The sequence below is a fragment of the Gorilla gorilla genome, chromosome 8 (assembly GCF_029281585.2).
Source record: "Gorilla gorilla gorilla isolate KB3781 chromosome 8, NHGRI_mGorGor1-v2.1_pri, whole genome shotgun sequence".
Lineage (NCBI taxonomy): Eukaryota > Metazoa > Chordata > Mammalia > Primates > Hominidae > Gorilla > Gorilla gorilla.
The window spans coordinates 134,654,231-134,668,624 of record NC_073232.2 but is presented as its reverse complement, the minus strand read 5'-3'; the positions used below and the strand labels follow the sequence as shown (position 1 = coordinate 134,668,624).

The 14,394-nt window shown below is 46.0% G+C and overlaps 1 protein-coding gene across 25 annotated transcripts in view; it reads right to left on the bottom strand.

The window, feature by feature from the left end:
* Positions 1–5,438, bottom strand: part of PLEKHA1 (pleckstrin homology domain containing A1) — a 57,891-nt gene extending 52,453 nt beyond the window's left edge. For 4 of the 25 annotated variants that reach the window (XM_055351976.2, XM_055351979.2, XM_019034956.4 and 1 more), the window contains exon 1: positions 4,755–5,021. The gene's annotated coding sequence lies outside the window, so the exon portion shown is untranslated. Of the gene's footprint in view, positions 1–3,997; positions 4,413–4,591; positions 4,701–4,754 lie in introns of those variants that run through there. The other 21 variants (XM_063710551.1, XM_055351983.2, XM_055351984.2 and 18 more) reach the window with 11 other exon arrangements.
* Positions 5,439–14,394: the final 8,956 nt, after the last annotated feature.

The window sequence follows — 14,394 nt, the reverse complement described above, 5'->3', positions numbered from 1 at the left end:
GGAGGTCTTCACCAAAACAGTGGCAGGGGCCTCTAACAGAAATCACTCACGAAGATCAGAGGAGCCTAGAACAGACTTGCATCCCATTCTCCAGTTCCACATCTGCTTATGCAGCAGACTGAGTGACTGACCCCGTGTGTCTACTTGAAAAGGGGGACAAAGAGAATTGATGAGAAACGGCAGGGCACAGAAAGAAGGCAGACTTAAGTAGTCTGTGTGCCACTATTTGACATCACAAGGAAGTGAGTTTCCAGTGGGATGAATAGAAACCACAGCGTACCTGGATTGAAGTTGTTTTGCCATTATCAAAATATCTCGCTGCAGAGAGAAAAGATCTCCACCCCGACTCACACACATTCACGTAACCAGTGGGTAAACTGACAGGATGGGAGCAAGCAGATGGGTTGTGTAGGTTGGAAAAGGTTTAGCTACAGAAAATTTCATACCCAGAAACTGTGCAGCAGGAGTCTCCCTGCAAGATCTCACCAAAAATGCCAGTTTGGTTGCCTATTAGTAGACTGCAATGGCCTGCCACTGTTAATCAAGAGAGGACTCTAATAGCACCAGATAACAAACACTTGTCTTTTTCTACTTCTCTTCTTGACACATTTGTATCCAAATAGATCCCTTAAGAGGGAAAGGAAAGAGGTATCCCAGGAGCTTACCACAAGCCATCCATACCCCAAGTGCTTCAGGAAGTAAGTGGCCTGACCACGGGGTAAGGAAGGGAAAAAAAACCTTTAAATTGAATATATATGAGATTGAATGTTCAAACTGGAATAGACTGTAATTTTTTGTTTTTGTTTTTCTGTTTTTTTTTTTTTTTTTTTTTTTTTTTTTTTTTGGAGACAGGGTCTCACTCTCCTGTCACCCAGGCTGGAGTGCCACAGCACAGTCTCTGTTCACTGGAACCTCTGCCTCCCAGGCTCAAGGGATCCTCCTACAACAGCCTCCCAACTAGCTGGGACTACAGGCACGTGCCACCACGCCCGGCTGATTTTTCTATTTTCTGTAGAGACAAGGTTTCGTCATGTTGCCCAGGCTGGTCTCAAACTCCTGGGCTCAAGCTATCCTCCCACCTCGGCTTTCTGAAGTGCTGGGATTACAGGCATGAGCCACTGAGCCCAGCCTAGAGCTTTTTGATAACTGTAAATGACAGAAAAGCTATCATTTACCCATGATGTTATGGGGGGTGGGGGACAGCGGGGTGGGAAAGAGCCTACAAAATACAGTTAAAGGCAGTGAATAGTGAAAATTAAAACTCATTAAAACTCTTGTGTTTGTTATCAGTAAGCTTGGACTGCTGAATAACCTGATGACATATGCAATAGCATTCTCATCCTTAATAATGGGAGGGAACACCTGACATGGAAATTCTCAGGAGGGATTTACTGTACCGGGTAAGATGCTACATTAGAAGCCCTCTGAGATCACTTCCAATTCTAGTGCCTGTGATCGTCTTTTCCTTCAAGAGGTTAAATTCAATCCAGAATCTAGAGTTCAATGGTTAAACCATAAAAGGCTAGGCTGCCTAAAGGGCTAAAAGCCACAACTTTCTGGAGAATAAAGCTATCAGACTGACAAGCCTGATAAGAGTTCTATGTAGGAAACAATATTTTGCTCTAAAACTTATTTAACTTAAAAAAATCTTAAATGACCAATTTTCTTTTATATCCAACAGAAATTCCAGTTCAAAGAAAGCTTATAAAATCCCAAAAACCCCATCTTCCTGAATATAATCAATTCAACTAATTAAAAGGCTTACTAAAATAAATAGCAAACGTATGTTTGCTTAAGCATCTTCTAGGAATCACAAACTCACATATCCCTTATTAGACAGTACCCACAAGAAAAAAAGTTACTTAGGGTCAAATGGTTTAATATTGCTCAGTAAGTGTAAGAGAGTTCTAGTGCTATAACAAATAACAGGATGCTTTATGTTTACATAAAAACATCCCATATTTTTATGTTTCTAAAAATAATTAAGCATTATAGACAATCATCTAAAGCTACCAAGTTTTCTGCCCTTTCTGAAAGCATTCCTTTCAGACACCATGTCAATAAATTCTTAAATGCTGGATATGTACTCACAAACGGTCAAAAAACCTAAAACCAAATCTTAATATTTACCTTCTACTGAAGTCATTTTATTGTATCATTGCAGATCTAAAACAAGATTTTTTAATCTAGAAATTTAAATTTTAATATTAACAAAACTAAACTGCTCCAACATGAGAAAAGTAATTATTTGCATATTACCTCAGCTCACAGTTGGAATCAAATAGGAAATACTTTAAGGCAGTTAGTTGTATCAACTCCAAATTTTCTAATAAAAGCAATGTTACTATTGTCACAAATAATTACTACACTATATTCAGAAAACTATCTTCCCCATTCTCAAACAAGTTATTTAAACAATAATGACTTGACATCAAGCAATATGTCAATGTCAAAGTATGACTTAAATTATATTAATAAACTATTTATTAGATTTCATTCTGGGTTACAAATTATCACACAATTAAAATAACTTCGGGATATGCAGCATGACTAATAATAATAAAGAACTTCCAGGCTTAAGTCAAAAAGCCACTTTGTTTAAATCTCCATTAAATGTTTTTTGTGGGGGGAAGTCCCCATAAAAATGTAAAATGTTTCCACCTTTCCCAAATATCTTCCTAGGAGTGGTCAATATTGTCATATCCTATATGTTAGCAAACGATACTTGAATGACTTTTAAAGAAAAGAATCCAATGCTATTCTTAACATCCTTAAACACTTCTAAAAAGGTCCTTCCGGCTTATGAACTCATGGCAGTTTCCTCACAATTGTATACTTATCCTGTTTCACTGTCTCTCCTAGTCTATGACAAACTCAATTTTACACACCATCTTTCCTATTTTGTTACACTGCTAAAACTGGGGAGAAAAAAAGATACAAACCTGCTACTTTCCCCCCTCCCAAAGCGACAATGAAAATACTAATTAACAAGATAAAGATTGGAAGCTCTGCGCGCGCCCGCGCGGTGTGTATACACATATATTTATATAATATATATATATCTTCTTAATGTCACTAAATTCACAGCCATATATCTTGATACACGTATACACTACAAGAGAAAACTGTCAGTGGATACAGTGTAAGGTTTACGGCACTATAAAATAAATTAACTACTTTATTAATTCAAATTCTGTCAAACTTAAATACTCTTGTTTAAATGTATCAGTACTCTAAAATGCAATTTTCCTTGGGAAAATTGGCCAAGATAAAAAATACTTTAACTCCACTAGTGGAAATATTTCTTTTGCCACAAGTGTGTCAACAGGAAAAATTAAGAGCATGAAAAGTAAACAGGTATTTTGATCAGAATAAATCTTATTATTTTAATATAACCGGTCTTCAAGTTCTTCAGATTGTGAAGAAAAACACAGTTTCACAAAACAATCACATAACTCTTACCCAAACTTTGCTGTAAATGGTTTCAGTGGCATCAAATTAACATAGAAAGTATGCAAGCTGAATACTTGGGAAAATAAAGCAGATTGATCAGTTCTAAGATGAAAGACAATGGTGTAAACCTCATAGTGCACTATTTGTTCCAGTCGTTAAACACACAGGAAATAAGATTTTCTATTTAGAAAACTAACTCACAAGGGGCAATGACTTCATTAAAACAAAGAAAATCTTATTAAAACAACGATCAATTGTAAAATAAGAAAACCAGTACTGCAGAATTGGAAGGTGAAACAGACGAGGAAAACGCAGAAACTGCCTGGATATTTATTTGTTCCTTGAACCTCTTCTTGTACTGCCCCCAGAGAGCAAAGGAGTTTCATTATTTATACGCCCAGACCACGGCAGATGCTCTGCGCGGGGGCACAGCCTCACCAGAATTCTACCAAAGGCAGTAAACACTATAAGCAACAGGACCGCTTTCATTATGACACACTTTCCCCTCTTTCCAGGAGGTCAATAGAAAGCATCTGAAACAAACCACAAACCACTCAAGACGGCCCCAAAGCTCTGCGGTTGGCAGCTGGCCCCGGCGTCGAAAGACCTGGGTCTGGTCGCCTCCCCGGTGCCACCTGCGTGACCTTGGGCAAGTCGCTTTCTTGCCTCTGGCCACCTGCCCCGAAGGTGCGGAGGTAAATCGCGGACACCGCCCGACTTCAGGGCCCAGGGCGGAGCCGGCTTCGGCCTCGGCAAGTCCTGAAGCCAAAATGCATTAAACACCAGGAAAGGATGCCCGGGGCCGCGAGCCCCGCGGGCACAGCCCTGGAGGGAGGCGCTCCGACCGGCGCCACCGGGAATCCCCGGGCAGCTGCGCGCACCGCGCCCCGAGCGGGATTTCTCGGGGGGCGGAGACGCCGAGGAGCTCGTCGGCCCCGCGACCGCCGCGGGCCTCCCGCCCTCCCCCGCCGGGCGCCGCTGAGGGCTGACGTCGGGAAAACAATCGGGGACCCACGGGAAGAAGACGCCGCCCCCTCCCGCTGCCCCAAGCCAGGGCAGGTGAGCCGGCCCGGCGGCCTCCAGGTGCTGTGGCGCGTGGCGCGGAAGTGCGCAGAGGGGGCGCCGGCTCCGCACTCACCAGCGCCCACCGCCCCTCTGCGGACGCCTCCCCGCTCGCCTCAGCGGGAACCGCGCTCCAGCAGCTCAGCAGCTCAGCAGCCCCGCAGCCGCCGCCACCTCGCGCCCGGCCCCGTCCCCCACCCCTGCTCCAGCGCGGCCGCGTTCTTCAAGCTAAACTTTACCGCGGCCTCGGCCCGGAGCACCCGCGCCGCCGCGGCCCCGGCTCCCACAGAGGCTCGGCTGCCCGGAGCGGCGTCCGCGACGGCCAGCCCGCGCACTGCGCACGCGTCCCCACGCTGCCTCAGCCCTCAGACGGCGGCTGAGATTCCGGAGCGGGCGCTCCCAGCCCGCAGAGACTACGAGTCCCGGCAGGCCCCGCGCGGGTCCCTGCGGCGTGGCGGGCCGAGTGTCTGGCGTCTTCCTGGTTCCAGCGGCGGCGGCCTCGGCGCGCCGGGGAGGCTTGCGCGCGGAGCTCTGGGCCGCCGCGCCGCGGTGCTTCCTGGTATTCGTAGTTTTTGAGCACCACTGGGCTTGGCTCGGAGGTGGAACTCCGGGTTCTCTGATGTCATCGCCTAGAGCTGCGAGGAACAGGGATCTTTAAAAATAGCCTTCGTTAGTTTGCAGATAATTTGTTTGCAAGCTGTCCCATAATCGGTCCAAGTGGCACAAATTTACAGGCTGCGGTGTGACCTGGAGAAAAACGCTTTACAGCTCTGCGCGCCAATTTTTCGCTCTTCTCTCTCCCTGCAAATGTAGCTCCACTGCCTACTTACAATGGTGTTAATAGTACAGGAGGGTAAGAGAGACTTAAAGAAGGATTAGTCGAAATTCTTTCAGCAACGGTGGAGCATAAATATGTATTCTGGTAAATATTCGTTGAGTGTTTAGCAATTTCTCGAGCACTTAACTGTGTGCCAAGTACGCGATAGGCAACCCGGCATTCATCTGAGAAAGAGACACTGTCACTGCCCTTATGGAGCCTGCAGCTTGGGGGAAACTCGTCCGCAAACTAGCAAAATCGTTCCAGATTTTAATAGAATGGCCAGACTGAGAAAGTTCAATAGACAGTAGCGGTGGCGGGGAGAGGGGGAGGCTCTTCAGAGAGAGTGGCAAGGCAAGTTCTCTGAGGATGTGATATCTGAGCTGAAACCTGAAGAATGAGAAATATTCAGACAGGCAAAGAACTGGGAAAGAATTACATGCCACGCCTTTCACAGCGCATGCCACTCTAGGCTCTTAATAAATATTTGTTCTTTTTGTGTGCTTCTTCCTTTCCTCTCCTTGCACAACCTTAGATCACATCCTATCCCCTTCAAACCCTTTAAAAAGTCTTTATCAACATCTTTTAGAATATCCTTCCTATGTGAAAATGTACATGAAACAAATGCCCAGTGGGAAGACAAGCTGTACAGCTGCTAGGACAGAAGACACAACCCTGGTGACAGGCTGGAATCTGTCTACTTTGCCACTTCTTTATTTGCGAACTGGGTTAGAAGTCTGGGCGCTCAGCCTGGCCTCCTGACTTGTTTCTCTTCATGGGGCATCATACAGGATTTTGAGTTTGTCTTTATTAAAATCTTAGAGGAAGCCTACCTGTTATCTGAATGAGAGGTGTAGTGAAGAACAGCCCTAGATTTTCCTGTGTAGACTTACCTATGTGACTTTATGCAGAGAGTGACACTTTGCCCTTCTGACCCTCAGTGACCTCGACTGTAAATGAGTGTCATCCACCCTGCCTGCCTTGCAGAATGTTCTCAGAGTCTGATAAATTGATGGAGGTGAAAACATCTTGCAAACTGCATAGAACGGCTCTCTGACTGCCTTTTTGAGACTTAGCATTTTCAATTGCCTTTCATCCAATGTGATATTTTGATTATCTTTTGAGAAACCTTAGCCATGCAGCCTTGCTGACATCTGTCCCTTTTGGGGTCCTCATCTGTATAATGGTTGAAAGGGTTTGGCCTCACTATAGTTTATAAAGTAGCCAGAGCAGATTGTTTCCTCTGGTCCACACAGTGGGTTTTTGTTGATTTAACTGAATGTGTGGTTAACATTTAAAAATAAAAATCTAGGCGTCACCTGTCTTATCCCTGTAGGCATTTGAGTTTGCCTTCCCTGGCTAGAAGGTCTGGAAGGAGTCTGTAGCTTGTCATTGCTAGAATCCTAGAAGATTCCAGATGGGAAATTTGTTTATTTGAAATTCAAAGTCAAATTCACATCTTTTATTTGATCTGAAAATACTGGTTCTGAGAATAGAACACTTAGGCCAAGAGCCTCTCACCCTCTCCAGGCTGGACCTGCCGGATCTCTCTCCTGAATGTTGTTTGACATCGATGAGTGGTTTGAAATTGTTCCTTTGGCCAATGTGATGGCTCTTGCTTGTAATCCCAGCACTTTGGGAGGCCAAGGTGGGCGTATCACTTGAGGTCAGGAGTTTGAGACCAGCCTGGCCAACATGGTGAAACCCCCTCTACTTAGCCAGGCATGGTGGTGGGAACCTGTAGTCCCAGCTACTTGGGAGGCTGAGGCAGGAGAATCAATTGAACCCACGTGATGGAGGTTGCAGTGAGCTGAGATCGTGCCACTCTACTCCAGCCTGGGGGACAGAACAGGACTCAAGAAAAAAAAATTTCTCCTTTGTTCTTTTTGCATAACAAGCCCCCAAAATTGTTTATCATTGAGAGCCCTATTTACATACAGTAAAGAAAGCCAGAAAAGTAACTCAGTTTGCCCAAGGACACACAACAAGATAATCCCAGGACTGCTTTGAGGTTGCAGTATAACCAGAACTTGATACCTCCCGGTCAGCCAATAAATACAGAGACAAAAAAAAAAGCTCTCTGCTTTTCTTCCAGCCTCTTTTTTTTTGGATGCAGAGGTTTATTACATAACAGTGCTTTCAGTGTTATTTTAAAAAAAAAAATAGTACAGGGAAATTACAGTCTGGGAGCAAACCAAGAACACTCAGGACTCACTGAAGGCACTGAGGAATGCTGGAATATTCCATGGCTACTTTTCATCTGAAGAAAAAGGAGGAGTCTGAATTCAAGGATCTATAGTTTAGCTGTTTACTTTTTTTTTTTTTTCTGCCGGAGGGGACAGAGTCTCGCTCTGTCGCCCAGGCTGGAGTGTGGTGGCACAATCCCAGCTCACTGCAACCGCTGCCTCTGAATTCAAGTGATTCTCCTGCCTCAGCCTCCCAAGTAGCTGGGATTACAGGTGCCTGCCACCATGACAGGCTAATTTTTGTATTTTTAGTAGAGTCAGGGTTTCTCCATGTTGGTCAGGCTGATCTCGAACTCCTGACCTCAAGTGATCTACCCCCTCCTCAGCCTCCCAAAGTTCTGGGATTACAGGTGTGAGCCACTGCCCCAGCCTGCAGGTTACCTTTAAAGTATCACTGTCATCATTATCATCATGCTTTGCACGTGTGAAGTACGTTGATGTTTCATTCAAAAATAGCTCTTGGGCCCCTTCCATATGCTTAGTGCTGGGCTCTGGGGCTTCCAGACAGACGTCAGCCCCTCTGACAACACAAAAAGCAGCGTACAGAGGCACGCAGAAAGCTCCTGAATGCTAGTCACCTCTCTAATATTTGATGTCTGCAGCATTTCCTGCATTATCTTTTTCCCCTTAGCAATGGTCACTTTTGTACATATTATATATGTGCATATATATATTTTTTTTCTGTGTATCCCTCTAAACTGTAACCTCCACGTGGCCAGGGATTTTATGTTTTGTTCCTGCTTGTATCCTTAGTGCCTACAACAGAAGTATGTGTTGAATGATGAATGCCACAGTCCCCTTTATGGACAGAGCCAGCATCAGAAGCCAAGCAGGAGTACCTCCAGAAGCAAACCTCTGTTCTAACCAGAAATCAGAACCAAGATAGAACAAGAATTAAACATGAACTGAACACTCTCTGAACCCGGCTTTGTTCTTTTTGTGTCCCCTCCAGAAACTGGGTAGCAGAGAGTTAAAAACGGCTTTTCCCTATTTTTTAGTGTAAAAATGGTACAAGAACTCCAGGCAGCGAATCAGTGGGGTTGCTTCTGTGGGTGAAGACTCGGCGCTGGCTTTCTGACCCTGCCTCACAACTGGCAATGACCAAGTGAGGGGAAGCATGATTCTCAGTAATCACCCCAAGCAGGCACAGATTAAGTGACCTTCCCAGATTACCAATCAGGTGACTGGAGTCTCCTTCTGGAGCTAATTCTTGCATCCCAGGGCTGGGGCAGAACAACCCTCCTTCAGGAAGGTGCCACGAAAGACTGTCCACATTTTATGCTTACCGAGTTGCAAGAATAGGATTTCTGAATAAGTCAGCAACCAGCCCAAATTCCAGGCCCACAAAGGAAAAAAAACAAAAAACAAAAAACTGGGCATCCGGGGAGATGCTTGCCTCCAAGATTTGTAGAGAGCAGAACTAGGTCTTTCCTGCCTTAGGATTATCAGACAAGGAAGGGAGCCCAACACTGAACATCTGGGTTGGACAGGATCTAAAATTGCTGAATGCCACTGGAGTTCTAAAGGTCCCCAGCAACCCTATGATCTCTGGGGGTCTGGTGGGTTCCAGCTGCATCTACACCCTAGTTAGGTCATACATTAATTACCTTGACCACATGTGGCAGGCCTGGGATGGTGGTAAACCCTAAAATTGCAGAGCACAGGATGCTTGCTGTCATCCAAACATATGGACTCTCGCTCCAATGTGGTGTGAAAACTTGAAAAACAAGATTTTCTGAATCAAGATGATCATCCAGGGCCACACTTGGGTTGCTAATTGCAGCACTGAAGTAGGGAGCATTCTAGAAGGTGAAGACTCCTTGCAAACAAAGCTGGGAGAGAGGATCTGGGAACAAGTCCATCTTGGGCTTCACAAGCTCCTTGGCCTGTGGGAATTGTACCCTCAGACCCCTTCCCCTCACCAGACAGGGCACAGTGGCTCACGCCTGTAATTCCAGCACTTTGAGAGCGAGATGCAGGCGGATCACAAGGTCAGGAGTTCAAGACCAGCCTGGCCAATATGATGAAACCCCATCTCTACTAAAAATATAAAAATTAGCTGGGTGTGGTGGCGGGCACCTGTAATCCCAGCTACTCAGGAGGCTGAAGCAAGAGAATCGTTTGAACCTGGGAGGCGGAGGTTGCAGTGAGCCAAGATCACCTCACTGCAGCACTCCAGCCTGGGCAACAGAGTGAGACTTCGTCTCAAAAAAAAAAAAAAAAAAAAAAGGAAGAGAAGCACAGAAGTCACTGCTTCCACCAGGAGAGTCTGGATGTCATGGGCCCCAGCCCAGGAAAGGAAAGTAAGAAGCTGGGGCCCTGGAGTCCATCTGCCCTGACTAGCTGGGTGACCTCAAACACATTACCTCATTTCTCTGGCAATAGTTCCCACTTCACAGCCCCATCATTAGTCCTAAATAAAATAATGCAACAAAGGTCTGGCACGTATTAGTGGCTCCATCAGTGTCAGCAATTCTATGATTTAGTTCGGCCCAATTCCCTGAGCCCACCTGACCAAGGCGATAATACATTCAGAGTCTCTTACATGGACAGTGGGTAGGTTCTAAAAGTACTTTGACTGCTGTGGTCCTTGTTCATATGAGGGTGACTGGGATGGGATTGTGGTGTAGGATCTCGTGGAATTTGGTGCAATGGGGGAACAGGGCCGTGTGGATATGGTGCTGGGGACGTAGCAGAGACCTGACTTGGAAGGGCTCAGGCCGCCAAGCTAAGGGGGCACTTGAATTTGTTTCCCCACAAATCTAAGACTTTTGAAAAGCACTCCCAATGATTCTAATGTGCAGTAGATGTTTGGTTGTGCACCTGACCCCCACCCTCTCCTGGCCCAAAAATAAATAAGTATAAATGAACTGACGTGGGAAGACTAGAGCAGGGCTGTGATGACGTCATCATTTCCCATCTTGTCTGGCTCCTTCAGAAACATTTCACTTTCATCTAAAACCTCCAGCTTGCCCTCCTTCCCCTACAACCTACCTGCCCTTAGACTAACAGCAGGGGCAGCTTTAGAAATAGCGTGCCTTCCCTGACCCCCTGGCATGTAAGTACATCTTTGTTCCTGAATGGCATTTAATAACAGTACTTTATGGTGAAACAAAAGCTGTAATCAGAGCCCAACAATGGAAGCTGCAGTCAGCGCTGAACAATACTCAGAATTCCCATGGTGATCCCCCCCATCCGCAGCTGTGAGAACCAGAAGTCACAAGCACGAATTCCATTCACAATTATTCGCCCAGTCCCACTGCAACTTATGCGAATCACGGCTTTCCTGACTCCTTGGCGCGGCTTTCGAGGGGCTGAGAAGGGATGCCAAGCCTGGTCCCCAGCCAAGGGCAGCCAGTGCAGATGTGCACGTGGGGCTGACTCTGAGAAGCCAGTGCGGCGGCACGGTGACAGAGCCAGACTGCTCCCACGCTGGAGACTCCAGCAGCCATCTCTGCACCAGCACTTCATGCAAAACTTCCTTCACATAAAAGAAAGCTTTCTACCTATTTCCTTATTTGAAACTGCAGTCTGCACATTCCAGGATAAGCCTAGCAGCAGACTTCTCCTGCACCAAGTCCTGGATCCTTGGGGAAAGAAGGTCTTTAAGAGGGACTGCTCTCATGGGTGTCACGCACGTTAGAATATGCTTCACATTAGAACTACTGGGAGTGCTTTAAAAAAATTCTTAAGACCCTACCCCAGCCCAATCTGAATCTCTGGTCACAAGAAACTGGGATTACTATTATTTTTTCCTTCTTTTCTTTTTGCTTTTTTTTGAGGTATAACTTAAATATAGTAAAGCCCACAACTCTTAAGTATAAAGCTCAATAAACTATGTGTCCATCATCCAGGGCAAGATACATTTCAACACCCCAGAAGGCTTCCTCTAGCTCTGGCAGCCAGAGGTAACCACCTTTCTGATTTCTAGCTACATAGATTAGTTCTGTCTGTTCTTGAACTTCATATAATTGTCATTACACAGTATGTATTATACTCTTTTGGATCTAACTTCTTTTGCTCGACATTGTGTCTATAAAATTTATCCTCGTCAATGTGTGTTGTATTGCTGTGTAATATTCTCTTTTGCACACAAAGCACAATTTGTCTATTTTCCAGTTGATGGACGTTTGAATTTCCAGTTTTGGGCTATTATGAATAAAGCTGCTATGAACATTTTTATGCAAGTCTTTGGTGGACAATTGTACTCTTTTCTCTTGGATATTGGGTGGAATTGCTGGGTTATATAGTAAGAGTACATTTAGCTTTATAAGAAGCAGTGAAACTGTTTTCCAGATTGGTACACCAGTTTTACTCCCACCAGCAGTGTATGAGAGTTCCAGTTGCTCCATATTCTCACCAGCATTTGATACTGCCAACCTTTTTATTTTAGCCTTTCTAGTAGATGTGTAATGGAATCTCACTGTGGCATCAGTAGTTTTAAAAGACCTTCGGATGATGCTAATGCAAAGCCAGGGCTGGGACCCAAGAATCTTATCTGCCTCAGTTTACAGACAGGAAACTGAAGATAAGAGGAGAAAGAGTCAAAGTCAAACTCGGAGCTCCCCACTCCTGGTCCAGGAATCTTCCCATGATACCTCTCCCTGGATGCTTAGTATTTGTCTGCCTTCCTGTCAGAACAAGGACAGATCTGGGCCAGAAACTGGGCATGACTTCAGCATCTTAGCACCACTGAGAGGGAGCAGAAGGAATTGGCAAAGCCCCTCAGGCTGGCTCCAGGGAGAGCATGTAGGTGGTCTGAAGCACCACAGCCCAAAAGCAGAGAAACTCCAAGCTGCTGTCAGTACCTGGAGAAGCCCTGGAGACAGCAGTCAGCATCCTGAGGGCAGCACCTGGCAAAACCGAGCCCCTTATGGGTTCTCATCTCAGTTCTGCCAGTTCCTAGTCACCCAAACAGAAGCCTGATCACCACCTTTGACTCCTTCCCGTCTTCCTTCCCCATATCCAGTGAGAGACCAAGTCCTGCCAATTCTGACTCCTAAACATCTTTTGAATCCATCAATCCTCTCTGTCTCACTTTTCCTAGGTCCTCCCATCTGTGCCTGGACTCCTCACCAGCCTCTCTCCAGAGCAATCATTTTCCCATACAAACCTGATAAAGCCATTATCCTGCTTAAAAGCCTTCAATGGCTCCCAATTGCCTCAGAATAAAATCCGAGCTCCTTGCCACAACTCTCCCTGGGCCTCTAAGCTTTCAGACACTTTGTTTCAGTCTAACCCAACTGCCTGGAGTTCCCCACACCCCAGCTATTCCAGGTTCCCTGCCTTAAAAAAGAAAACAGCTTTATTGAGATATACTTGATATGCAATAAACTGGTGGACATATAGAAAGAGAACTATTTGGTAAGATTTGACCTATAAATACACCTGTGAAAACATTGCCACAATCAAGACCATGAACATGTCCAGGTGCAGTGGCTCACGCCTGTAATCCCAGCACTTTGGAGGCTGAGGCATGTGGATCACTTGAGGTCAGGAGTTCAAGACCAGCCTGGCCAACATGATGAAACCCCATCTCTACTAAAAATACAAAAATTAGCCAGACGTGGTGGTGCATGCTTGTAATCCCAGCTACTTGGGAGGCTGAAGCAAGAGGATCACTTGAACCCAGGAGGTGGAAGTTGCAGTGAGCCAAGATTATGGCACTGCTCTCCAGCCTGGGTGACAGACAGAGCAAGACTCTGCCTCAAAAAAAAAAAAAAGGCGATGAACACATCTGTCACCCCCAGAACTGCCCTCTGCCCCTTTATCGTTCCCCCTGACTACCTTCTCCACCCCAACCACAACCACTGGTCTGCTTTCTGTTACTACAGTTTGCATGTTCTACAACTTTCTGTAAATGGACTCATACAGTATGTACTCTTTTATGTGTGGCTTCCTTGGCTCAGCCTGAGTATTTTGAGATTCCTCTGTGTTCCATGTATCAGTTCATTCTTCTCTGTCGCTGGATAGTGCTCCCTTGGGTGGATACACCACAGTTTGTTTCTCCATTCACCTGTTGGAGGATATTGGGTTGTTTCCTCTCCTGTGTCTTTTTTCACGTTGCTTCCTCTGCCCAGAATGGGTTTTTCCTTCAGCCCCACCCCACCCCCTAACCTCCCACAAATAAAATCTGCCTACACCAGAACACAAACATTAACTCCAATCAAAACTCATAGACTCTGAGACATCTTTCTGAGCTTACAGAAGTGGCCCTCTCTCCTCTGCAACCCCACTGCTCCCCATTTTTAGATTATAGTGGCGTTTTCCCCTGGGGATCATGATTTCCTCAAGAGCAGGCACCATGTCTTAATTACCTCAATAGCGTCAGCCACTAGTACAGTGTCCAGGATGAGAGATGGGGCGGTGGGGGCGGGGGTCATCAAGGGATAGTGGCATAGTGGATGAGCCTGGGGGCAAATCTGGCTTTCAGAAGGGAGGTTGGCAGAAACAAGGCAAGCCCCAGGCCTGGAAAGGGACTGGAGACCCCTATGGACAGTCTGACAGGAAATCCAGTGGAACAAACTCAGCTTGAATGTGATGTGCAGTTGCCCAGGGCTCACTCCTGGTAGCAGCTCCAGGTGACTTAATTCTAAGCCCCTAGGCTTCACATCAGATGCTGAGCCCCATATGGCCCCTGTGGAGATGGGCTTAAGAGCCTGGGAGAATGGAGCCCCTAGGTGGGGCATAAGTGAGCCCACCTACAAGGAACTGGCAGCTGGAGTCCTGGCATGGCCCTGAGCTCCATCGTGGGCACTGCTACATGGCCCTGATCTCTGCATTACTGCCCCCCTTCCACTGGGGAATGTGGAGCTG